Source organism: Somniosus microcephalus, chromosome 2 (assembly GCF_052327205.1).
Source record: "Somniosus microcephalus isolate GS21.2 chromosome 2, FLI_Smic_1.0, whole genome shotgun sequence".
NCBI lineage: Eukaryota > Metazoa > Chordata > Chondrichthyes > Squaliformes > Somniosidae > Somniosus > Somniosus microcephalus.
The window spans coordinates 58,041,084-58,065,365 of NC_140988.1; the positions used below are offsets into that span (position 1 = coordinate 58,041,084).

Genomic DNA, 24,282 nt, shown 5'->3' on the forward strand with positions numbered 1-24,282 from the left:
CTCATGTGTGTGTGAATTAATTTTCTTGATATCTGTCCTACAATTACCCTTCTCTAGTCTGAAGCTGGGTCCCCTTGGTCTAGTCCCGCAGTTTAACTTAAAGTAATATTCTGGGTTATGTGGCGGTACCACCGGTTGTACCTTACATAAAGACACATAATTCCCTTTAACTTACCTTACTGTATGTTTAACTTACCTGTTGGGGCCATTGCCCCTTTAAGACGTGCCCTAGCGCGCTGACGTCACGTCACGTACGACGTGATGTGCGTGCGCCGGCACAGCCCGGCCTAGCGTCTTCAGCCGCATCGGCCAGCCGACAGGAGCGACGCGATCTTCCGCTCCCGCGGCAAGCGCCAGCACAGCCCGGCCTTGCGACTTCAGCCTCAACGGCCAGCCGACGGGAGCGACGCGATCTTCCGCTCCCGCGGCAAGCACCGGCACAGCCCAGCCTCGCGACCTCGGCCTCAACGACCAGCGACGCGCATCACGTGACGCCCTAAGCGCGGGAAACGCGAACGTGATGATGTCATCACGCTCCCCACAGGACTGCGAACTCAGTCCTCGTGGAGTCCCCGCTGGGACAAGACCTATACCACGGTGCTCCTACAGTCAGCCATCTTACCTGATGTAATTAGTCTGTTCCTGTAAATAAACAACTTGTTAATAGTTCGTCGAAGTCAAACTCTCTTATTTAGTGGTGATCTACACGAACCGCTACAGTTAACTCTTTCTATCCCCTTAACAATCTTACAGAACTCTAGAAGTTAATCACTTGGCCGTCTTCTTTCCAGGCTGAAAAGCCCAAGTTTCTCCAATCTTTCTTTATAACTCAGACCTCTTACAAATTGGGATCCGTCTCCTGGATAAAAGAACAAAAAGAAATTTGGTAAACAGAACATGTTAACAAGAATTGACTTTACTATAGGTAGGCATTGTAAAAGAATTTTTTTTTAAATTTTCTTGTTTTTTCCTCCCTCTCCCCTCTAGATTTCTACTAAGCATCAACTACTCCTAGAAAATGGACAGCAGGTGACCGGCTCCCAACATTCCATGATTTTATGATCAAACACGAGGAGGCACGCCAGAATGTCTGGTGGTACGTGGGTCTTCCTTTCCCTTTAAAAAAGGTGCCTTGTGACCATCACCATGATAGCACTGCTGAGATCGATTGGTGGTAATCTTAACCCCCCGGGGTTTAAATAGGCACATATGCAAAACCCGACCCCAATTTGCCGCGACGCGCCTACTTCCGTTTTAACCGCGGCGGGTTTGGGGGTGCCTGACGAACCCGCTCTGGAGAGGCGGGTCCGCGATTGTAATATGTTAATGAGACTCCGTTACTCAGATTTTGCCAGCCATCTGAATAAAACGCTGGCCGCCGGGTTTCCCATGACTGCTGCTAGAGGGAGGCGGGAGCAGACAGATCCAACAGGTAAGTGCCTTTTACAGCACTACTTGTGGGCTAGGAGGAGCAGGAATGCTTCCCCCGGCCGCTCAAGCAAACCTTCATCCGCAATCAGCCGAGCCCCGTCCAAAGCCGCGATATCTCCCGGACCCCCGCCCCGGTGATTGCCGGTCCGCCCCCGCGATGTTTCCCAGTTGCCAGGGACCGTCCCCAACTGCAGCTTTCTACCGCTGGCTTTCCCCTCCGGCAGCCAGCCAGCCTCTCAATCTGGCCAGCTGCAGGATGGGAAACGGAGCAAAAAATTATAATGCCCACGTTGTTGGTATTTCCAGGTTTACCAATTGTAAACATGTGCTCGGCTCCCTGTCGATATTGGGGCTATCATGTGAGAAATCAGCTAGTGAATTATATGTCACCATGTTGCTCCAACATGGAAAATATTTTGATTTGAAAAAGAGCTACATGAAAAAAGCTCGTGATTTATGAAGAATATGAACCTGTATTCATCACAAAAGAACATAAAGCGTACAGTTAGGGTTGGAATTCATTATTTGCATCGTATCCAACTAGCTTGGGAAATGTTCTGCAAAATGTCTTCCTGCTCACAAAACTGAATTCAGCAGAATTCTAGGATACCTATATAAACTTAGAAGGTTGATTTTACTCTGCACTTGGGAACTGAGTGTTTCCTCAGTGCAAAGCAAAGTAGAAGAACGCTGGGTCGCTACCCCCATTCCATTACTCTGGCATTTCCCCAGAGTGCATTTTAATGCTTGCACCTGGAGCAGGCACAAGCATTTAAATTGGGCAAAGTGACATAACCCTAACTTTCCTTATCCAACATTGAGCAGGAGTACATTATGTAAGGTGCCCAGAATAATAGGCCTCAGGCCTTGAACTCAGTCCCCCCTCAGATTGGAGAAGCTGAGAGAGAGGCAGACAGCAAGGCCACAAAGGACCTGAAAAGAAAGTTCCCATTTGTTACAGGCCCTGCCAGCAGTGGAGCTTTGGGGCTGAAGGCACAGTGGCCATTACCATTGCTGCAGATTTCTGCCCCCATTTGCAGATGAAAGGTGCAGTGGATCAAACATTCTCAGGGCCATTATCTCTCTCTACTTACACCTGTAAACTTCAATCTTACTGCTAGCTGGATATCCATCCAGCTGTTTTTAAAGGTGTTAATCAGCCATAGCATTACCGCTTCATCTTGGAAATCTATTTTACATTACCACGACACTGGAACATTGCACTGTGAGTTTGCTGGCTATTTGGCATAAGTACCGCACGAGTATGGAATCAATACAAATATCATGCAGGCTACATGTGCATTGCGGCAAGAATTATGGCTTAATTCTGGAAAGAACTCATTGCAGCCTGGTCTCTGAGCAGAGCCAAGTTGACTGATTGTTGTACGAGCCTTGGATGAAACTATGAGGCAAAGTTGGATGAATCATTTTTGGTATTTTTAGTTGGGAAAAAATATGATAACCATCTGTTCTGCCCATGTTTAATTCTGCAGTGAGTTCTCTTATTTGCCCTTCAGAAGAAATAGGTAGGGGCTTTCTACAAATCAAAGCACAACTACAACTTTTGGAAATAAAGTTGGCCAGCATGACAAAACTCAATCTAAGATGTCAAATTGTTTTTCTTAAGGATATTTAGGCGCCTTGCCAACAACATCCAGTTCTCCTACAATTTGCAACTTGAAAATGGCTGCCAGGCCACAGCAAAAGCCTTACTCCTGCGTTGTCATGTATGGCAGCCTGGAGCTGAGGGCACTGCTGTGTTTTTCTCCTGATTTGTATCAAGAATTCAGTTGGTGCCATTCTAATGGAAAATTGATTCCCATCAATCCAGTCACTGGCACTGGTCCTCTACAGCAGGGTTTCTTCCTGCTTCTGTATCATTGTACTTTAAGTACTGTGTGTGGGTGTTTAACTTCGTTTCCAACGTCTACCTATTGACTATGCTTCCTTTCCAGAAACAAATGAAAGGAGATAGGATTTGGAATGTTATTAATACAAATGTAACGTTCACATGTCCTTAAGAAAACACAGACAGAACTACAGTGTGCCATCTGCGACTGCTCCTGCCTGCAGCCACTTTCAAAACAAGTTTTGTTTTTCATCTGAATGTCATTTTTTGTTTTGCATCATGTTGCTAAGTGCAGCAATGGAAAAGTTTTGATTTCCGCTAATTGATGTTTCTCCAAGCGTTACAGAGCAATAATCCACAGGAGCCACAGAGGCTTTCAAAAAGCAAAGTCGCATGAACTATCAAAGTTTAGGATGGATTATCGTGAGCACATATGCAGCTGAATCTGATTTGTTGCTTTTATCCCACCACAAATACTAAAAATAAAGCAAAGAATTTTTGTTTTGATAATCCTTTCTATTATGTGGTCTTGTACTCTGTCACGCAAGTAACAGATAATCTATGAATGTGGGTTCGAACAGGGAAAGCCATGATTAGGTGACATGTCACTCAGATGTTAGATGTCACATTAACAGGAGCAGAGATATATGACTTTGTTCAATTTTTCTTTGAATCATTAAGTTACTACCCATAAAAGCAAAAAGGGCTGGAATTGTTCTATGTAAATTAATGGAACAATATGAATCTCCACATCCAACACACAATACTTTGTACATATAAACAGTGTAAAATAATGAAGGAGCTCTTGTCCGGTTTAGCTCAAAGTAAATTATAGTTTGCATATCTACAGTCTTCTGACCTTTTTTTTTCTCTCCACGTTTTATTTCAAGAGGCCAATCATTAAAAACTAATAGATTATGGCCCAAAAAATCCCGGGGCATTCAATCCCAGCTGCTATGACCTCCGCCACAGATCCTGCCGGAATGTGCATGGTCAGTAAAAAGAAAGACTCGCATTTATATAGCGCCTTTCACGACCACCGGATGTCCCAAAGTGCCTTACAGCGAATGAAGTACTTTTTGAAGTGTAGTCACTGTTATAATGTAGGAAACGCAGCAGCCAATTTTCATACAGCAAGCTCCCACAGACAGCAATGTGATAATGACCAGATAATCTGTTTTTTAGTGATGTTGATTGAGGGATAATTATTGGATACGACACTGGGGATAACTGCTCTTCTCGAAATAGTGCTATAGGATTTTTACATCCACCTGAGAGAGCAGATGGAGCCTCTGTTTAACATCTCATCCAAAAGACGGCACCTTCAACAGTGCAGCACTCCCTCAGCACTGCACTCGAGTGTCAGCCTAGATTTCTGTGCTCAAGTCTCTGGAGTGGGACTTGAACCCACCAACCTTCTGACTCGGAGATGAGAGTGCTACCAACTGAGCCACGACTGACACTATAGGATATCACTTCATTTGCCTGGGGCCAGCAGGTGCCTGCAATATTGGGGGTGGATCTCAAGAGGCTATCCAAGCAAGGGGTTATAAGGCACACCCTCTCCCCTGCCCTTAGATATGCCAGATTGTGCTTGCAGCATCCCCCTGGACAAGAGAGTTGCTCAAAAAATGTTGTCTTACCTCATCCTCAGGATCCAGTCCACAACTAACGCCTCGGCCCCACAAACACCACTTCTGAGCTCAGTAATCCTCTTTCTAACTGGGTATACCCACCACCAATCTCAGGACATTGGGGCAGTAATTCCTCCCCAAACGTGTGAGTACGGAAGGGGTACTCGCGCGTCTGGCCGGAGGAAATGCCGGTTTTCAGTATGCACAGCGCATGCGCTGAAAACCGGCATTTCCTCTCCTCTAACCCAAGAGGTGAAGAGGCTAGCTCGTGCGCTGTAGGGGGCAGCGCATGCATCTTGGATTTCCTCTGTTTTGGGGGATTTGTGCATGTCTAAATGCCTCCGGTCTTTACGCTTGTAAAAAGCACACGTAAGTATTTATTTTTACAGGTAAGTGGTGTTTTAGTGTAATTTAGAATTTTTTTTCCCACAGGTTTATTATTTTAAAGAATCTACAATAGTAAGTTTAGTTTTAGACCCTTTTTTATTAAAAATTTATTTTTTTTCAAAAAGAAATTGTTTAAATTATTTTTTTAAACTTATTTATACTTAATTTAATGATTGGGATGTTTTTTAAATTTTTATTTAAAGTTTAAATAGTGTTTTGGGCCCCTGTAGTTTTCATGAGTTTGACAGTTCTTACACTCAAATTCATGAATGAACCTTCCCCTCCCCTGATTGGTTGTACAGTGCTCACCTGATCCCAGCCAGCACATCACACTAACTACGCCGCTGGATCAGGTAAGCACTGCGCGCTGACATCTGAACCGGGCCTGTGACAGGAAATGCAAGCAGGCCCGGGCTTCAGATGTCAGCGTGCAGGGTGAGTGCAGATCAGGGGCTTGCACACGCGGCAAGCCCCCGACACCAAGTTCTGGGCCAATGCCTACGGGAACGCTGATGTCTGTTTGGAGCGTGCAAAGGCTCTGTCACAAACATAGACGAAAGGAAACACTCGGGCAAGATAGATGTATCCAAGGCCCGGCCTAGTTTCCGGCCTTTCCGCTAAAGTCGCGTTGAGAAGGCAGCAGAAGGACTTTTCAATTGCAATCCCTGTAAGCTGAAATTGGCAAACATCTAGCAGTTAACAGTCCAGATATATAAAATGTGTATTTTATTATGAAAAGGAAAAATTGTACATTGGCTTTCACACTGATATAGCACTGCTGTATATTCTCAACATGACATTTACAGGAAGGCACATTAATGGCCTTGTAGCACGTATCTGTACTACAATTTAAGATGCTTCAAGATTGGGCAGCGCTGCTTTCCTTATGAAAACCAAATAACGTATGTTCCCTACAAGGACAGGAAAATGTATTATTGCTGCTGAAAGTTCTGGATCATTTTACAGCACATTGCATTCTACGGGGGAAAAATTTGGTACCTTAGCACCTCCCGTTAGAGCATTATCCCCAGAGAGGCGAATCCAGCACCACCGCATGCCAAATCTCCCCCCCCCCCCCCCCCTGCAGCGCTGCCAGTAACAGTTATCACCAGGCGGATCGTGGCGTCAGCGAGTATGCAACGCTCACTCACTGCCTGATCTGTGAAATTGATTGTCGTCACCTACCTTGGCGACTGGAGTAAACAGCGATAGGAAGAGCACCAGGAACCCGGTTCCAGGGACATTATTTAAAAGGGATCATCAGTAACTACTCGCAGCTGTCAGATTAGTAGAGTTTCAGCGGTTTCTGTAAGTTTCACATAGTCCAACATTTTCATACAAAGTAACCTTGAAGGTACTGAATCAGGAGTGCTGTCGCAACTAAAAAGTAGCTACATTTATTTCTTAAACAAATCAAACTGCTACACTTGGTAACATTAATGGGGAGCTATACTGGCAGTCGACCTCACCTTCCAGGATCTACGGCGGAGACAGCGTAGGCAGTGAGAATGATGAGAAGAGAGAGATGTCCACAGAGAGATGAGGAGGGACATCAAGGGGTCAATTTTCTGGCAGCCGTCGGGCGGCTTTTCATGCGGCCGGGGGCCGAAAATCGACGAAAAAGCGGGTTGGGACCCCCCGGGCCGGATTCCCCGCCCCGTCCGACTTTCGGACCGCCGTTTCGCCGCGACCCGCTTCAGTTCCGGCTGCCGCTGGCGGGACTGGTCGTCGGCACACTACTAACCAATAATTACCTTGTTGAAGTAGATTTTCCGGGGCTGTTGCAACTTTGGGGCTTTCCCCACATCAAACACGCCTGCGGGGAACCCCGCTGATGAGACCTGGCGTGAAGTTTGCCGGCTTGCTTGCTGTCAGCTGCAGGTCAATCGGAGAAGCTGTGATTTAAAGGGACAGCACTTGTATGGTGAAGGACCTTGTTGCTGCAGGTTTGGGGCTACTTCTTCAAGGCTTAGGCACAGCTGTGGAAGGTTGGAGCCTCGCACACTTCTCCAATGCGATCTCCTGGGAAGCCCCTCTCGCCACCCTCACTCACCGCTTCCTCAGTGGAGGCATCTACGAGAAGCATGGGACGCCTTTTGTTCCTTCCCTTCTTGCCATTAGAGGATCTCCAACAGAGGCGGCAGCAGCAGAACCAGGATGAGCACCAGGCTGCTGCTCACTCACCTGAAGCTGCACAGGCCAGAAGGGGCCAGCGCTTGGAAGTGGCTTGAGAGCACCTTGCTGCGCTTTAGGGGGCCATGGGGACCCATTTCTGCACTGGCAGTCCTACTCAGAAGGACTTCCATGAAGATCTGGTTTCTCTGTTCAACAGATGGCCAACGCTCCTCAAGAGATGTCATTCTCTTTATGAGCACTCACCATGTTTTCCGTACCCTGGCGAGTTATCTCCTCCATGGAGGTTGCCAACCTTTCCATGGTGATGCGTTCATGCACCAATGACTCCACAAAGGCTCTGCTCATGGTCGCTATGGACTCCTCCATTCGCTCCACACTCGCAGCGACCCTGGAGACAAAACCTGCCAGAGACTCCTACATTTGTGCATGGAGATCCATCTCCTCTTCTCTTACGGATGGACCCAGAGGCAGAGGGTCGACATGCAGCACAGCTGAGCTGAGCTGGCGGAGTCCTGCGCCCTCCGACGAGGACTCTCCACTGCTGTCCCTGTCTCCAGAATCTGCTGAGGCTCACTTGTGAGCTGTGAAACACCAGGTGACAACACTACTCTATGTCCCGAAGGTCCCCCCGAGGTGTGTGTGTCTGCACTGGTGCTGGGTGCGCTTACTTCTGCTGACGCTGTGCCCTCAGAGGCTGGAGCTTCCTCTGAGTAGTCTGGCTGCACAGCCTCTTCCTCCTCCACAGTGAGGACGGGGGCTCTAGATGGTACTGTGGGGGAGTAAAGGAAAGAGTTAGAGATGTAATGCCAAGGTTCTTCTGGTGAACCCCAACGAGTTGGCATCTGCTGGCACCTGCATCCATACAGCATTGGTCTCAGTGGGAGGTCTCTTCCTGCCTGACCTAGGGAACAGGACCTCCCTGTGGGCCCTAACCCCATCCAATAATGCCTGCAGTGAAGCCTCGTCGAATTTGAAGGCAGCTTGGGGTCTGGCACTGGCCACAGCTGCTGCAGTCTCCTCTGCCATCCTGTGTGGTTCGTTTGGAAGCCTTCAGATGATGCAGTGCTTGCTATGGACCTTGAAAGCACCACGAATGATGACATCGTACTGTGGGGATTTCTGACTCGAATTGGACAATTAGCAAAGCTTCCCACATGCTGGGAATTAATTGGCCACGAGGGAAAATTGCGTGGAGCTGGCTGACACTTTTTTTTGTGTCAGAAACCCCACATTCGGGGAATCCCGACCATTTCCCGCACAAGCCGAAAATCAGGGCCCAAGGCGCTCACGAGGAGGTCTTACCCTCCGAGAGTATTCAGAGAGCACTTCTCCTACCTTCAATGAAGTGAGGAGCAGTGTATTAGATGGCTCCGCCTCACCAAGGAGGTGGTCACAGAACTCTGCCACTTCCTCCAAACAGACCTCCAACCTCACACCAGGATGACTTAAAGCTCACATCCCCTTTGCTAACCACATCCCCATCATTCCATCCCTCTCACATGCCGTTTCACACCGCAAAGCTGAAATGACAGACACCACAAGAATGGTAAGTGAATTAATAAATTTATCAAAAATCAGTGAACATATATTTACAACAACATTAACTATTTACTCTTGTGCAATCCCTTAGTGCCTCTCGTTACTGTGCCTTTGCCTACTCCAGTGCTCCTACGAAGTGTTGACCCACTGCAGCAGGGCTGGTGGAAGGCTGCTGAGTGTCCATGCAGGAGACTTCAGATGGCCTTGCAGGACGCCCTCGACCAGCTCTGGGCCTGGAAGGCCCGGCTGTAGACTGCACCAACTCAGCATAGGCAGCAGCATTCTGGGCTGGCTGGATGACGGGCAGTGACAAGAGCAATGGTGGAGTGGCACTGGTGAGAGCAGGAATGCTGTCATCGTGAGAGAGGACAGCAGGTTCCTGCTCCACTGCCAGTCCCCCGGGGCAGCACCTCTGCATCCCTGGAGTACAGATTGCTGGCCTGCTGCGACACCGTGAAAGCCCCGGTCGACGGTGGTAGACCCAGCCACGATGGCAGCAGTCAGAGCTTGCATGGCATCAAGCTGAGACTGCATGAGAGCAGTCTGAGATTGGATGCCACCAACCATAGACTGCATTATAGCACTAAGACGTTGCATCGCTTCTGCCAGATTGTCCATCACATGTGGCATCAGGTCTGGGTCACCACGGTCTCTTTGGGAATCTACGATCCTTTGCAGACTGGAAATGATGCAGAGCCTTGTGCAATATTGGAGGCGGACTCCTTCACACTACTTATCAGGGGAAGTGGGATGTGAGAAGGAGTAGGGATGAACATATTGTTTTCCCCAAGCGGGTCAACGTCGCCAGTGGCCATGGTGCCCACCACCTGGTGCCCAATAATCTGCAACACTATTCTCCAGCCAGACAATGGTTGGGTGTCGGCTTGTCCCCCACCTGTGCGCTCCTGCTCCCTCCTGTTGTGAGCCACTTTGGCCTGCAAGAGAAAGGAAAGTGTGTGAGTGAGTGTGGAGCAATGTGATTGGGTGACATGCCTCCCATAGTTGAATAGCTGTCATTGTGTGCAGGGTGTGATATGTGGGTGAGTGTTGGTAGGTAGAGATTGTTGGTGGGTGAGTGCTGGGGGTCTGGTGCTTTGGGCAGTGTGTGAAGATTGTGGTACAGATGGTGGTACATAGCATTTGTTGAAGCATTCACTCACCCTGACCAGGTAGATCAGCACCCTCCATCTCTCCAGTGAACACCAACACCGCCCATGCTTGATCGCAGAATCTGCATGCTCTCTCCCAAGACATGGATCTGTCATGAGTACAGCTGCTTCAGTCCACCGGCTCCTTCTCCTTGTCCTGCTGCTACTTGCTGAGGTAGCTGCACAGCCAGCAATGCTGAGAATAAGGTTCTGCAGCATTAATGAACCTCCCCTTTAAGAACTGAAAAAAGCCTGTGGCAATCATGACTTGCGATTAGACTGCACCCGATATTGGTCCACCCTTTGAGTGTAATGCCAGAGAGCTTGGGCTTTAAGACTTGGTTTAGGACTCCAATCATTTTTTTGAGCAGTGAGCACGAATTTTGCATGCAGTTTAAAGCATTAGCGCCTGCCGCTAATTCTCCAACTTTTCTCATGATACCACCCATTCCTGGGCTATGATGAATTTCTAGCCCTACTAGTCTAAGGATCCAGGTCACAGAATTCCACATTGTCCATTTTCTGTGACTTAAAGCAGGAAGTTTCTACTGCATTTGGGTACCTATGTATGGTTTCCAGCTTTCAGCTGTGTTGAGATGCTTCTAGTGAGAGTACATCAGAGAATTCTGTTACCTTTCCAATTGCCTTTATTATATAAAAAAAGATAGACCGTGCATTTATAGCAACTATCACATCTTCAGGACATCCGAAAACACTTCACAGCGAATGAAGTGCAGTCACCATTGTTTTGTAGGCAAATGTGGCAGCCAATTTGTACACAGCAAGGCCCCACAAACAGCAAAAGAGGTGAATGATATTGATAACCTGTTTTGGTACTGCTGGTTGAGAGATGAATGTTGGCCTGGACACCAAGACAACTGCCTGCTCTTCTTTGTAAATGTGCCAAGGGATTTTTATGCCCACCTGCACTGGCAGATGGAGCCTCGGCTTAACATCTCATCCAAAAGATGGCACTTCTGAAATGTAACACTCTTTCAGCACTGCACTGAAGTATCAGCTTAGATTATGCATTCAAGTCCTAAAGTGGGGCTGAAAACCCACAACCTTCTGACTCGGATGTAAAAATACCACCACTGAGCCAAGCTTAAACTTACTGGGCGAAAAATGTAGCTCTGTGGCGCCCAATCTTTTGGTGCTACGGTTGCCATTTTGTGCCGAACATGGCTACTGCACCACTCACGCACACTTCTGCTCTGCGCCGCGCCTGATGCCATCTTGGTGAGGGCGGTAGGGCAGGCGTTTGGAGCGTGTGCCAGAAGTATGTAGCGTGTGCTGATCGTGACGTCAATCTAGCACTGATTTAATGCCAGTGCTGCCATTTTGACAACACTGGAGCTAACGCCCTGTGCTAACCTCGCAGGGCTAAACAGGCGTTCAGCATCAGCAAAGACCCCCAACCAGCAATATTTAAAGGGGTCAACAACCACTCTTAAGATTAGTCGCTGATTGATATCTATTGGCTCCGTGTAGGTTTGTGGAACTGTTTGGAGCTTTCGAGAGTTGTTTGAAGTTGCTGAGATGCCAGGGAGTGGTGCTGCCAGCGGAGAAGGCCTTGCTTCTGACTTCAAAGGTTCTGGTCAGGCCACTTGCTCCCAGTCATGGGGGCTCTAGTTGTCATCCCCCTTGGCCTGCAGCATGACGGAGATGGAGCAGAGGCAGTGAAGGAGAGGACAGAGGGAGGAGGGGGAGAAGGGCTCTCAGCAGGAGGCCTTACCTACCTAGGGTCTTCCAAGATTAATTCTCTTACCTCAGCCTGAGCCAGGAGCAGTGTGTGAGGCATCTGCGCTTTTCGAAGGAGGTGCTCACAGAACTCTGCCACCTCTTGCAATCAGACCTGCAGCCTCACTCCAAGGTAAGGACAGCGCTGCCAGAGGCTGTGAAGGTGACCGTGGCCCTGAATTTCTGCACATTGGAATGAGTCCAGGCTGGAGCAGGCGACATCTGTAACATCTCAGTTCGCCGTCCACTGCGGCACAAAAGAGGTGACAGACGCTCTTTATGCCAGGAGAGGGGACTTCATTGTCTTCTCTCTGAACAGAGAGAAGCAGGCAGAGCATGCTCATGGCTTTGCCAGGATTGTGGGCTTTCCCGTGGTCTAGGGCTCTATCGATAGCAAACATGTGACTCTGCGGGCACCACATCTAAATGCTGAGATGTACCGCAACCGCAAAGTTTTCCAATCGCTGAATGTGCAGTTGGTGTGTGACCATGCTCAGCATATCATGATGGTGAATGCCCGGTATCCTGGCAGCAGTCATGCTGCTTTTATTCTGTGTCAGTCCGCTGTTCCCTCAGTCTTTGAGCCACCAAGACAAACCAGAGGCTGGCTGCTGGGCGAAGAGGGCTATCCTTTGACTGCCTGGCTCATGACTCTGGTTCACAAACCAACAACACGTGGCCAGCATGCGTACAACGAGAGCCATGCTGCCACATGAAACATCATAGAGCAGACCATTGGGGTGCTGAAGCAATGGTTCCACTGCCTGGACTGCTCTGGAGGAGCTCTGCATTACTCAGAGCGCGTCTCAAGATTCTGGTCTGGTCGTGGTCTGCTGCAGGGTTCACAACCTTGTCATCATTAGGGCACAGGCCTTGCCACTAAACATACGGTGACCAGCTGAGGAGGAGGAAGAGGAGTGGAAGCAGAAGAGGAGGAAGCGAAAGGGAGGACGCAACCCAAACAGCCCCTTTCTGCCCAGGCTATCCGTGATTGATTCATCTGACTGCAGTTCCAGTGAACGCAACCCCAATTCCACATTCACCAATAGTCACACACCTTACCATCACAGCGTCCTCTTGGCCACAATGCTGAAATAGAAGCCATCACAAAACAAGCATTCCAAATCAACTTTATACATCAATCCATCCAATATTACATAAAAAAGTCAACTGATATTCCTTGTGCATTCCCTTAATGCCTGTCTTCAGTGTGCCTTTGCCTGTCCTGGTGCTCCTACGAAGTTCTACCCCAGTGGCTGCAGCATGGCTGGTGGAAGGCTACTGACTTGCAGTGGGGGAGACTGCAGATGGCCTTGCAGGACAACCTCGAGCAGCTCTGGGCCTAGAAGTCCCGGCTGTAGACTGCAGCACCTCGGCAGCAGTCTGGGCAGACTGGCTGACCGGCAGCAGCAAGGACACTGGCGGAGTGGCAGTGGCGGGAAGACAAACGCTGTCATCCTGAGAAAGGACAGCAGGTTCGTGCTCCAGAGCCACTGCCACTCCCCCATGTGGCGCCTCAACAATCCTAGTAATCAGTTGGAGGACAGATTGCTGGACTGCTGTGACACCCTGCAAGCCCCTTTCAACACTGGTAAATGCAGCCACAGTGGCAGCAGTCTGAGTTTGCGTGGCAGCAAGCTGAGCCTGCATGAGAGCAGTCGGAGCTTCCACTGCAGCACTCAGATGTTGGGTCACTTCCGCCATTGCTGCAGTGGAAGCTGAGACATTGGGCATCAGACCCTGCATCATGGTTGGGTCCACAAGTATGCTAATGGTGTTGCCCGTCAATTCCATTCTGGAAATTGTGGGCCCCAAGCTCTGCGCAAAGCCCTGTGCAAAGTTGGTGCTGGACTCCTCCATGCTCCTTGACAGCGACAACAGGCTCTCTGGCAGACCTGCCAATGCATCAAGCATTTCTGTGTGCATGCCCATCAGCCTTCTTCTGATGTTGCCCCATTGAAGTCCTCATCGGAGTCGTGTGCGAGCTCGTCCTCCAGAAAGCTATCACCTGAGCTACACTTTCCCCCTGCCCTGGCTGCAGGTCACTCGTGCCCGGTGAGTCACCACATGCAGATCCCGCCTCTATACTACCCACTAAATACGCACAGTACCAGCGTCTGAGTGGGTGCCTGCGAGTGTGAGATCGAGTGACGGTGTTGCTTCTTCTCCATCACTCTCCTCTTGCTCTTTCTGCACTGGCTGGCCAGGTTGGAATTCTTGGGAATGTAAAAAGAGAAAGGCACAAGGGTCAGGTTGTGGTGAGGGGAGGGATGAAAGCAAGATGCGCACGCTTACACCGTTAGCAGCTTGTAAGTGAGAAGAGATTGTGGGATATGGGGAAGTGGGATGTGAGAAGGAGGATTAGGTATGAGCATACCGTCATCTTCAATGGTTTCAGCCTCGCTGCTTGCCACGGCCTCAGTGATGGCCCCGCCAATAATGTCGAGCGCCATCTCGAATATGAAACCTTTATCTATTTGCGAGGCAACAGATCCAGTTTTTATCTGTAGAAATTAAATGGAGGTCCAATTAAAATCAACCTACAGACATAGCACACCCCTCCAGCCTTCACAAAGAGGACTGTGAAGCCTCAGTATATTGCCTGTAAGGCTGTGGTAGGGAAGGCAAGGGATAATTTTTCATATTTTCTGGTTATGTGAAAGAATTCAGCCCCCCTGACAAAGTGCAGCATGAAATCTAAAATGTCACCAAGCACACAATCAAGCTCAATTTAGTGGATTACCTTCTGGACCTTTCTGCTAGTGATCACTCTAAACCCACCTACACATGGGCAAATTCCGAGGTTTCCTCCTAAGCATAACACAATGATATATTCTGCTGAGGTCAGCTTGGTTCAGTTGGTTGCACTCCTCTGAGCCAGAAGGTTATGGGTTTAAGATCCACTCCAAGACTTGAGCACATAATCAGGGCAGTGTAGGCCCAACCATCTTCAGCTGCTTCATCAATGACCTTCCCTCCAAGATAAGGTCAGAAATGGGGATGTTCGCTGATGATTGCACAGTGTTCAGCGCCATTCACAACTCCTCAGATAATGAGGCATTCCTTGCCCGCATGCAACAAGACCTGGATGACGTTCAGGCTTGGGCTGATAAGTGGCAGGTAACATTCGCGCCACACAAATGCCAGGCAATGACTATTTCCAACAAGCGAGAGTCTAATCACCACCCCTTGACATTCAATGGCATTACCATCGCCGAACCCCCCACCATCAACATCCTGGGGGTTACCATTGACCAGAAACTTAACTGGACTAGCCACATAAATACTATGACAACAAGAACAGGCTAGGTATTCTGCGGTAAGTGTCTCACCTCCTGACTCCCCAAAGCCTTTCCACCATCTACAAGGCACAAGTAAGGAGTGTGATGGAATACTCTCTACTTGCCTGGATGAGTGCAGCTCCAACAACACTCAAGAAGCTTGACACCATCCAGGACAAAGCAGCCCATTTAATTGGCACCCTATCCACCACCTTAAACATTCACTCCCTCCACCACCAGCGTACCGTGGCTGCAGTGTGTACCATCTACAAGATGCACTGCAGCAACTCGCCAAGGCTTCTTCAGCAGCACCTCCCAAACCCGCGACCTCTTCCACCTAGAATGACAAGGGCAGCAGGCGCATGGGAACATGACAAACTCCAAGTTCCCCTCCAAGTCACACACCATCTTGACTTAGAAGTATATCGCCGATCCTTCATAGTCACTGGGTCAAAATCCTGGAACTCCCTCCCTAACAGCACTGCAGGAGTACCTTCACTACACGGACTGCAGTGGTTCAAGAAGGCAGCTCACCACCACCTTCTCAAGGGCAATTAGGGATGGGCAATAAATGCTGGCTTTGCCAGCGATACCCACATCACATAAATGAATATAAAAATAAACCAGACTAACATTTTCATGCAGATCTGAGGGAGCATTATCAGAAGTGCTATCTTTCTAATGAAAGCTTAAACTAAAGTTCTATCTGCCTCTTTAAAAGATCCCATGGCACTTTTTTCAAAGTAGAGCAGGGAGTTCCCTTGTGTTCTGGCCAATATTTATCCCTCAACCAACACCACCAAAACAAATTAACTGGTAACTTATCTCATTTGCTGTTTGTTGGAACTTGCTGTGAATAAATTAGCTGTTGTATTTGCCTACAAAAAAAACAATGGCAGCATTTCATTGACTATGGAACGTTTGGGATTTCCTGAAAACATGAAAGAAGCTATATAAATAGAAGATCTTTGAGGTGGTGACAGGTAGACACTTCCCCTCAATCAGTCAACGTGGGTCAAGCCACAACAGAAAATAGCCCACTCTGCTATACTAGCTGATGCTGAACCAAGAAAAACATCTGATTTTCCATTTCTGGTCTGTTACTAATGGTCCACCAGCACATCAACAACATCCCCCATATAGAGTGTGCAACTGGGATATATATGTGCTGACCTGCCTGCCTGTGAATGATCACAAAGCTGTAGCAAAGCAACCAAAAGGATCCAACAGTGATTAATATCAATGAAACAGCCAACCAGGTTTATGGCTAAAAATCAACATCGTTTACCAGAACCCACAGATATGTCTCCATGTAAGGCTCTTTCCTTGTCAGTCTGTAAGTCTGTATCATACACGAAACCATACTGTGTGTATATTATGTTAACAATATATAAGTAAGTTTCTGCATTGTATCTAAGAACAATTGCAACTTTAAGTTAAACCAAATGAAAATTATTCTTGATCCTGGTTCCAATTTAACAACTTGGCAAAGTGTAGCTTTTTGCCTGGCTCTTACAGCATGGAATGCTCCACCACTTTGGTTGGAAAGAACAAATGTGTTTTTTTTCAAATTTATTTTTATCCCTTTAAATGTTATTGTAAAATGCTATTTAGGATTAAATTCTACACACTGTATGTCACCAAAAGGGGGACTATCTCTTTTAAAGTGCTAAACTTTTAAAATGTAATTTGAATGTTGCTTTTTTGCTCACAAGCATAACATTCTTTGAATGAATGGTTGATCGGGGCTACACAGTGACGCAGGGCAATGGAATTTCACCATGGTGCAGTAGGGACAAGTAAAAACTGGGTTCACACATGTAATTCCCCAACCATAGTATCAGATAGTACCAGACCTCAATCGTGGCACCTAATCTAAATGAAAAATAGGCATTTCCCCACAGGGATCAAGAGAAATTTGAAGGAACAGCCATCTCCTAGCAGCTTGATAAAGAAAAGAGTGGCATTGACCAGCAAGCTCCTCTTGAGCCCACTCTCTCAGCCACATTTGTTCTTTACAACCGAAGCGGTGGAGCATTCCATGCTGTTCGTGCACTGCAAGGAAACTATGAAAGAAGAAAGAAAAGAGATCTCCTCAATTTTCTCATGAATGCATTACTAATACTGGGATAGACTGGGTTCCCTTCAATGCCTTACCCAGGTGACCATTCTTAAAGTCTAAGCCCTGTAGCAGGGGTCACTGGATAGTGATCAGCAGCAGCAGCAAGAGCCCGGGCTGAGTTTTCTCTGTCTTTTGCACAAGGGTTGAAAAAGTCAAAGGTGCTGCCCTGGTTGAGATTTGCCAATTCCACAAGGACCAGGCATCCAACCTGGGACCTTCCTGGTCTGTAGGGATCAGTTCCACACTGGGTAATGGATTTATCAACTGGACCACAAGGAGACTGTACAAAATAAAAATGCATTTCAAGAATTTTAGTTTGAGTTTTAAATTTAAGCAGCAATTTTACGAGGCCAGGGTGCTGGCAGGGAGCCTTGTCCAATGCATTGCCTTTCAGAAATCTGGGCGTATGCTGGTGGCAAGCCAGGCCTCCCACCAGAGGGTGAGACTCCCACATGCAGTGCAGATTCATAAAATTACCCTTTATTATAAAACTATTGGAAATTAACATGTAATTTTCCACGTTTTAGCCCTCATCCAACCTATTTCCAAGTCACGTTGAGTAGAAGACATGGTAATGAGCCATTTGTGACTGTCACACTACCAATGATTGCCTGAGCAATAGGGTCAGAATGAAGGAGAACTGTAAGATACTGGCAGCAAATCCTTCAGCCCAGTCCAGTTACATTCCAAATGGTGCAGTTACAGAACTCTCACTCTATTAAATTATTTATTTTTCAGATAGCAAATTTATTTTTATATAAGTTTTATTAGGGAATGAACAAATGAAGACACAGCTCCTTTTGATAACAAGAATAACACTAACAGCAATAATAAAGGAATAAAATAAAGGGTCAGTATAAAGCAGTCTTGTGTTATTTACTCCAGCTTGCCCTGTATTGCTATCTGCTCTGATTCGCTGCATTTTGCAGTCAGCAAAAACCATCTTGCAGCGAAAATGATTGTCATTTTTGAGCTGAGCTGATGGGCAGCTGTGCACATCTGGACTTGAAGGAAGACGAGCTGTATCTAGGCACAACTTAGATCCCCATCTGTTATTTTTTTAAACTTGAAAACAATAATCACGATAAGAACAACACTGTGTTCTGCCAGACTCAAATGAGTACTTTTATTATGGTCATACTTTACATCAAGCAAACTTTAACTGTGAAATAGTATGCCTGACACAGGATGAACTGCATTTTCAGGTTTTGGTATAATGAACATTTCTGCTGCTGATTTTTTTGCAAAAATAAATCTGTGAACACAAAAGAAAATTTGCTATTCTGCACTCATGTCACGCGCTTGGAACCAAGCAAACACCAGCTCGGGTATTGGCACTATGCTTACTTTAGAGGTTAGGCTAGAGGAGGGGTCTTCATGTTGTAACTCACCAGGCACAAGTGTGCATGAGCTAGGACAGGGGGCTAAGATGCCACAGGTGTCAGCTCACCAGAGGGCGAGATCACACACTAGCTCTGCTGCAGTGGACTCAGATGCAGACTTCAAGGAACCAGGCTACCGAAGAAGACTGATGGGCATACACCAGGAAATACCAGTTGAACTGGAAGCCTGTCAGCAAACTTGCACACAATTCCTCAGAGCATGGAAGAATCAAGCTCCAGTTTGGGTCTGGGCTTTGCACAGACCATGGCGACATGCAGCATTCAACCACAAATCTGGATACATGGTCAGGGTGAACTGAAAAGTTCCTCCCAAACAGTCCAGGCATTGAAAGCATTGTTGTAGCACAGGTGCAGGATGAATGAATAATGACTGCTGTCAGAAAATTGGGCACAGACCTGCATGATATGCTTGTGGTCACAAACAAGCTGGACATTGAGGGAGTGGAGCCCTTTCTATTCAGAAAGATGCAAGATGGTGATCAGGAGCACGCAAGGCAATGTGGGTGCAGTCTATGGCATCTTGCACCCTGGAGAAGCCTGCAATGCAGGCGGAGCCTGGTGCTCTCCTCTTGGTTCGCACCACAACTGCCATCCTTTGCCTGTCAGTGAGATTGTCTATCAGTACGAAATTAGGAGACGCTTTGTGCTATGGGTGTATGCCCACTAAGATGGGGATAGAGACTGCCAAAACTAATTTCGCATGGTTCCCTCACAGCCATCAAACAGAAGGGATATTTGTTCCAAAATGAGATGGATTCAAACCTAGATCCCAGAGGCGAGAGATCAATGGTTTTCTTTTTGGGACAGTGAATTTTCCCTCGAGTTACTACTTTCAATTTAACTGACAATAGACTCTATGGAAAATAGTGACATCAACTTCAGGGCATTTCCCTATTTGTTGAAGAATCTGAGGTTTGAAATGAACATTCCTGATCATGGCACTATGTCATTCAATATAGTTTTTCAAGTTATCTTTAAGAAGACTTCCATCTCTACTAAATCCTCCTTAAATTGAAGTGGCACCATTGTTAGGTACACTAGTCCCTCAATATTCGCCATTTTCATTCTGTTGCAAGAATCCATGGGATTATCTCTATTTATAGGAGAAAGAACAATAGATGCACCCAATCATAAAAACATAAGACGTAGGAGGAGGAGGAGGTCATTTAGCCCCTCGAGCCAGCTCCGCCATTCAATAAAATCATGGCTGATCTGATCTTGGTCTCAACTCCACTTCCCTGCCCGCTCCCCATAACCCTTGACTCCTTTACCACTCAAAAATCTGTCTATCTCCACCTTAAATATATTCAATGACTCAGCCTCCACAGCTCTGAGGTAGAGAATTCCAAAGATTCACGACCCTCTGACAGAAGAAATTCCTCCTCATTTCCGTTTTAAATGGGTGCCCCCTTATTCTGAAATTATGCCCCCTAGTTCTAGATTCCCCCACAAGGAGAAACATCCTCTCTGCATCTACCCTGTCAAGCCCCTTCAGAATCTTTTATGTTTCAATAAGATCCCCTCTCATTCTTCTAAACTCCAATGAGTATAGGCCCAACCTGCTCAACCTTTCTTCATTAAGACAACCCCTTCATCTCTGGAATCAACCTGGTGAACCTTCTCTGAACTGCCTCCAATGCAAGTATATTCCTCCTTAAATAAGGAGACCAAAACTGTACACAGTACTCCAGGTGGGGTCTCACCAACGCCCTGTACAGTTGTAACAGGACTTCCCTACTTTTATACTCCATTCCCTTTGCAATAAAGGCCAATATTCCATTTACCTTCCTAATTACTTGCTGTACCTGCATGCTAACTTTCTGTGATTCATGTACAAGGACCCCCAGATCCCTCTGTACCTCAACATTTTGTAATCTCCCCATTTAAATAATTTGCTTTTTTATTTTTCCTACCAAAGTGGATAACCTCGCATTTTCCCACATTATACTCCATCTGCCAGAATTTTGCCCACTCACTTAGCCTATCTGTATCCCTTTGGAGATTCTTTGCATCCTCCACACAATTTGCTTTCCCACCTATCTTTGTATCATCAGAAGAGGCAAAGTCAGATATATGGACTTGATTTTCAGTGAGGCGGGCTTTTAGGCGGGCGGGGGGGCTAAAATCCCAAATTCAGGGGTCCCGACACCATCCCGCCCAAAACCCACCTCCACGTAAGTTTCAAAGGAGGCGGGTACCCGCCCCGCACTGGGACCTGCCGACCCGAGGCAGGAAGGGATTAGTGCCAATTCACTGCCTGTTAACAGGTAGTTAACAGGCAGTTTTTAGCATAATCCCTATTTTGAGGAGTGTCGTGTGGGATTCCCGACGGCTCCAAACCACGCCAGGTTAGAGCAGGCGGGCCGTCGGGTTGAAGGACTTGGAGGGGTCGCGATGTCGGTGTTCAGGTGAGTGATGGGTGCATCAGTGCAAAGGTAAGTGTGTTTGGTGTGTCTAAAGTGTGTAAAGAAGTTTAAATTACCTGTACTTACCTTAACAGCCTTTCTTCCTCTAGGTTTCGGGAGTCCATCACTCAGCCAGCACTGAAAGCAAAATGGCTGCGAGCTGTCAAAAGTGACAGCCTGCAACTTTCATTGCCGGTGAGATTTCTAACTGAGTCTGCGTAGAAGGACTCAGGTTAGAAATAAGACTGTCAGTGCTTGACAGCTTCAAACAGCTGTGAAACACTGATATTTCATCTGTCAACACCTCTTGACAGATGAAATTTCAGTCTGTGATGTCACCTGTTGCCGGGTGGTCCTTAATTGGCCTGCTGAGCCCGCTGGGTGGGCTCAACAAGGTCAATCAAGGGAAAATCGCGTGGATTGGCCGGACATCTATGTAGGCGGGACTAAAACCCGAAAGTTGCAGTCCCGCCTCCTTCCCGACTGCTGAATGAAAATCCGGCCCAATGTATGTGAATGTCCAACATGGACTCTATTCCACATCTGACATTCTTTTCTCATTTTCTAGCAATTTTTATGAAAGATTGCTTCTAATAAAGATCAGATTCCTTGTTATAGCGCTATAACTTTCAAACCATCTGCCACTTTCAAACCACCTGTTCCCAACATGAAAGGTCTCATTTCAACATCTTAAAACTTGTCATAGCACCCAGTGTAGCTTGCTTGTTACCAAAAGATTTTCACATTCAGATCCTTTTGAGAATGGGTCTATGCCACAGTCCAAGAGAGGACTCTTTATCTAATTGTCTCAGCCTTTTTGGCAAAAAAACTTACTTTTGAAATATTGGGAGAAACTGTTTCCACCAGCAGGAGGGTCAATAACCAGAGGACACAGAGTTAAGGTAATTTGCAAAAGAACCAGAGGGGAGATGAGAATTTTTTATACTCAGCAAGGTGTTATGATCTAGAATGCACTACCTGAAAGGGTGGCGAAAGCAGATTCAACAGTAACTTTCAAAAGGGAATTGGATAAATACTTGAAGGGGAAAAACTGCAGGGCTATGGGGAAAGAGCAGAGGGAGTGGGACTAATTGGAGAGCTCTTTCAAAGAGCTGGCACAGGTGCGATGGGCCGAATGGCCTCCTTCTGTGCTGAATTATACTATGATTCTAAATGAAGCCTCTTTTCCCTTGTGTGAACAGAAGAGAAATATTTCTAATGCTTAAGGCATTGCAAGAGTAACAACATTTACCACCATTTCCCACCTTATCCACAGAACACCTATTGGAATAATGTTATAGCAACATGGACTAAGAAGAATTCTTATACATATAATAAATGAATAGTAATATTTTCATTTACATAGTGCCTTTCACATCAAAATATCCCAAAGTGCTTCATACAATGATTAATTTCTGAAGCGGTGATTGTTGTTATGCTAGCAATTTTCCTCGCTACCTGTCATTTTAAGTACTCATTGTTAAGTTTTGCTGCAAAGTGTCATTTTATATTATGAGGCCAATCTATCCTTAATTACAACCACTCTTTCCGGATGTGAATTCCAGATTGTGCACGGTCGTGGAAGTCTCTTCTCGGTATGACATGTTCAGTGGGCCCCATGTCTTACAACAGGGTATTCATTTCTGAGGTATTTTCAGAGGACTATCCTTATTATCTTTGGTGCCAGGAAAAGCCCGATAACAGGTCTTATCAAAGAAAATACCTTTAGCTAGCAGTTATCGATTGGGCCAGCTGATCATTTGCTCATTACTCCTTTAATCAAAAATATTTTAGTAAAATTAGGTTTCAAAGGATCTCCACTATAAAGTTCTATATGTGTGCTCTGTTTTCTTTTTGCGACTGGCTCTCCTGGCCTTTAGGTAATTCTGAGTGCATGTTGCATAGCCCCTTCAGTTAATCATAAGCCTGACAGCCCTCGGGTATAAATATCCTTCCCTCCCATATGACATTGTTCGGCAATTTTTCTCGGTCTCCTTAAAAATTTGCAGCTTACCTAAGCTCCTGATGGCCCACTGATGTACATGCAGAATTTCTTGATGGCGGCACCAAGATCGTCAACTATGTCTGATCCATTCACCTTGGATGAACTAAACACAGCCTTGTCGACAACCAAATCTGGAAAAGCTGCTGGTGCAGATGGTGTTTACCCAGAATTCCTAAAAGCACTGGGACCCAAAGCGAAGAGATGGTTGACCTCCTTCTTTGAGGTACTGGCAACTGGTAAAACTCCACTTATTTGGAGGGAGACTAAAATAATTGCCCTCCTGAAGCTAGGGAAGAATGCTTGTGAAGCCTCCAGCTACTGCCCAATCTCCTTACTTTGCAATTGTTATAAAGTGTTGGAGAGGCTACTACTCCACAGACTAACCCCCATCATCGAACCAACCATTCCTAAGGAGCAAGCGGGCTTCTGGAGCGGCCGTAACTGCTGCAACCAAGTGATGGCTTTAATAACGCACATCAAAGCAAGCTTCCAGCGCCAGCTCAAGACTGCTGTAGCATTCGTGGACCAGTCCGCAGCGTATGACACAGTATGGAAGCACGGACTGCTTTTCAAGCTCTCCACTATTTTACCCTGCAGAATAACGATCTATCTTCTCAACTCCATGCTTAGCAACCAACGCTTCCATGTGTACTCTGGCACCCAGAAGAGCAGATATAGGACATTGAACAACAGACTCCCACAGGGTTCTGTCCTGGTACGCACGTTATTCAATGTTTACACCAGTGACCTGCCCGAAACAGAGTCCTGCAAATTCATATACGTTGATGACATTGCCTTGGCCACGCAAAGCATGAATTTGTCCATCACCGAAGAGACCGTAACCAGTGATTTACAGAGGATGGAGGCCTACTTCCGTCAATGGTGACTTCGGCCAAACCCACAAAAGACCGTCTCCTCGACATTCCACCTCAACACCCATCAAGCAAACCAAGCTTTGAAAGTCTCCTTCTGCGGCCCAAAGATAAACCGGGCCAAAAACCCTCCTATTTAGGAGTCACGCTTGATCGCACCCTGTCATATAGACAACATCTCCTAAAGAGTAGGGTCAACTTGATCCAGAAGCTCGCTGGATCCACATGGGGAGCAGACGCTCAAACCCTCTGTACGGCAGCAGTCGCCCTGGTGTACTCTACAGCGGAATACTGCTCTCCGGCATGGCTATCGAGTCCGCAAGTCAAATG

General features: G+C 46.9%; 1 long non-coding RNA gene across 1 annotated transcript in view; it reads left to right on the forward strand.

Annotated features, from left to right (window-relative positions):
* The first annotated feature begins 1,240 nt into the window (after positions 1-1,240).
* The window catches only part of LOC147122711 (uncharacterized), a 76,120-nt gene continuing 53,078 nt past the window's right edge, over positions 1,241-24,282 (forward strand). Inside the window, exon 1 of the long non-coding RNA XR_015080330.1 lies at positions 1,241-1,432. This is a non-coding gene — a long non-coding RNA (uncharacterized LOC147122711). The remainder of the gene's footprint in view (positions 1,433-24,282) is intronic.